The sequence below is a fragment of the Rhinoderma darwinii genome, chromosome 4 (genome assembly GCF_050947455.1).
Source record: "Rhinoderma darwinii isolate aRhiDar2 chromosome 4, aRhiDar2.hap1, whole genome shotgun sequence".
Lineage (NCBI taxonomy): Eukaryota > Metazoa > Chordata > Amphibia > Anura > Rhinodermatidae > Rhinoderma > Rhinoderma darwinii.
Genome location: NC_134690.1, coordinates 21,630,765 through 21,634,171, shown reverse-complemented (window position 1 = coordinate 21,634,171; position 3,407 = coordinate 21,630,765).

The window sequence follows — 3,407 nt, the reverse complement described above, 5'->3', positions numbered from 1 at the left end:
ACAACTCTCTGGATACAGTCCTTGAGCCAATTCTCAATCCAATTACAAACTATATTTTCTAAACCTATAGTCCGTAATTTACCCATTAGGCGTCTATGGGGGACAGTGTCAAATGCCTTTGCAAAGTCCAAAAACACTAAATCCACAGCGGCCCCTCTGTCTAGGCTTCTGCTCACCTCTTCATAGAAACAGATTAGGTTAGTTTGACAACTTCTGTCCTTAGTAAAACCATGCTGGCTGTCACTTATAATGCTATTTATTGTCACATAATCCTGTATATAGTCCCTCAATAGCCCCTCAAACATTTTCCCCACGATGGATGTTAAGCTTACTGGTCTATAATTACCCGGGGAAGACCTAGAGCCCTTTTTGAAAATAGGCACCACATTTGCCCTGCGCCAGTCCCTTGGCACTATACCAGTCACTAGAGATTCTCTGAATATTATGAAAAGGGGGACAGAAATAACTGAACTAAGCTCTTTAAGAATTCTAGGGTGTAACCCATCTGGTCCCGGGGCCTTGTGCACATTTATTTTATTTAATTTAGCTTGGACCATCTCTACATTCATCCAATTCAGTATATCAGCCGATATATTAACAGCACTGGCACCGGCTACATCAGCTGCTCTTTCTTCTGTTGTATATACAGAGCTAAAGAACCCATTTAGTAACTCTGCCTTCTCTTGATCCCCTGTGATCAACTCCCCATTACCATTATCTAGGGGTCCTACATGTTCAGACCTTGGCTTTTTTGCATTTATATGCTTGAAGAATTTTTTGGGATTTGTTTTACTATCCTTGGCCACCTGCCTTTCATTTTGTATTTTTGCTAATTTTATTACATTTTTACAGATTTTATTAAGCTCTTTATATTTTACAAAGGCTACAGCTGTACCCTCAGATTTGTATTTTTTAAATGCCCTTTTTTTGTCATGTATTGCCCCTTTCACAGAAGGTGTAAGCCATGTGGGGTTTAATTTGAGTCGTTTATACTTATTACCTGTAGGAATAAATTTTGCACTATAATAACCCAAAGTAGATTTGAAAATCTCCCATCTATCATTTGTCCCATTATTTGACATTAGTTCTTCCCAGTCTATATCCTGAATTGCAGCCCTCATCCTGGGGAAATTGGCTTTCTTAAAATTAAATGTTTTTGCCCTCCCAGCCTGCGTTTGTTTTTTACAGTATAGGTAAAATATAACTATGTTGTGATCACTGTTACCGAGGTTTTCACGAACATTGACATTCCCAACAAGATCTGCATTATTAGAAATGACCAGATCCAACAGAGCTTCACCTCTAGTCGGGTCTTCCACAAACTGGCCCATAAAATTTTCCTGCAACAGGTTGAGGAAATGTCTCCCCTTTGCAGTTGAAGCCGAACCATGACACCAATTAATATCCCGGAAATTAAAATCTCCCATTATCACTACAGTACCCGCCTGTGCAGCCCGCTCCATCTGTTTATATAGCTGAACTTCCATCTCCTCAGTTATATTGGGGGGTCTATAGATTACACCAAAAGTAATTTTTTCAGTGTTTACCTCCCTTTCTAGTTCCACCCACAAGGTTTCAACCTCCTCACAGTCTTCACCCACTATTGTCTCTTTCACACTCGCCTTCATATCACTTCTCACATACAGACATACACCACCACCTTTCCTATTTGTCCTGTCTTTACGAAAAAGTGTAAAACCCTGTAGATTTACAGCCCAGTCATGTGAAGAGTCCAGCCATGTTTCAGCAACACCAACTATATCTATATTTTCTTATACAAATATAATATCCATAGTATCCAAGTCAGTTTAATAAATTAATATTATTAATGGTGGTCTAGTGGTTTAGTGATAATATCCATGGTGGGAGAAATAATATAAACTATAATAACATCCGTAAAATAAATAATATCATTCCTTTTTTGGGGGAAAATGGAAAAAAAACAGCAAAGGCCGTTCACCGTGCGGAATAAATGATAGGTTAGGTTTATTCTGTGGGTCGTTACGATTACAGTGATACAAAATGTGTAATTTTTCATGTTTTACTACACTTTTTTTTTACACTATAATCTGTTTTTGTGTCTCTACATTTCAAAACCCATCATATTTTTATTTTCCCATCTACGTAGCTTTCTTAGGGCTTGTTTTTGGCAGGATTACTTTTTGTTCTCTTTTTGGTGACACTGGGCATCCTAAACTAGTGGGCCCCTGTGCCACTGCTCAGATTGCACATATGGCATGTCCACCCCTGACTTGTAGCACCTATAGCATTGCTCATCATATATAGAATAGTAGAACAATACTAAAGAGTCACACAAAAGGTAGAGCAGTAGGACAGAGGGATAGAGGAGGGGGGGGGGGGTAAAATCCAATCCAGGTTTGCTTTATTTGGTCTTTTTAGGGGAAAATAATTAATTCTGACTTATATTACCATTCTAGACTCATAACCACTCGGCTGCGATCACGCAGTCACTTCCTAGAACTTATGTGACAAAAGGAGTCACAGCCACGATCACATGGTACCTCTCAGCAAATAAATCTAGGGGACGCCATAATTAGCATATGGCGCATGTATGTTTGGACACATTTTATGGGCTGCAATAGCCCTGACTGAAGCACAATACTATAAGCATCTCATAGATTCTCTTTATTAAGGGGGTCTGTCTGGTGACAGTTTCCCTTAAGGCTGATATATGGAGAGATCATCAAACTGAACACTGCCCCCTAGTGAGCAAATTACCCTAAACAAGGTCAAAGTATTTAAACGCCTGAAATAATATAAGCAGGATATCTTTGACTTTATTTATTAAGAACTCCTGTCCATTCCTGACACACACAGAAGTATTTTTGTTTTGTCATGCACTGTGCCTTTAAATCTGCTTTTTTACAGTCAGTCCTTTAGCTGTAGACCCAACAAAGCTTGCTGGGAGTTGTAGTTGGCCACAGCTTGTGTTTTAAAAGTTGTATATAGACTCAACTGTTGTGTATTGTGGATGATTTAACAATGCTCCTCTCCAATACAAGCATAACGGTAACACAGATTAGCAATTCATTATCCCCCAAAAAATGATTTGACATAATCCCTTCATCTAGTATGCAAATGCATGGGACAGAATGGCATGGAAGGAAGAAAAATAATCTTCACTAAACTATCTCTTATAATTATACAGCTTTTCCAATTCAACCCTGTGACACACAACTTAGACTGTATTAAAATAAATGTACAAGTATTTAGTGACTAATCCCTTTAAGTATTTTAATGCCTAATGAAGATTTCTTGAAGGGAGAAAGGCATCTGCTCTTGCCGTTAGAGCTTGCCTGCAGGCGTCGGATTCAGCAGATTGGACTATATATTAATTAATATTTCAGCCCTTTGTATTTGGCGCACTGAACTGCTGGTGCTGAAAG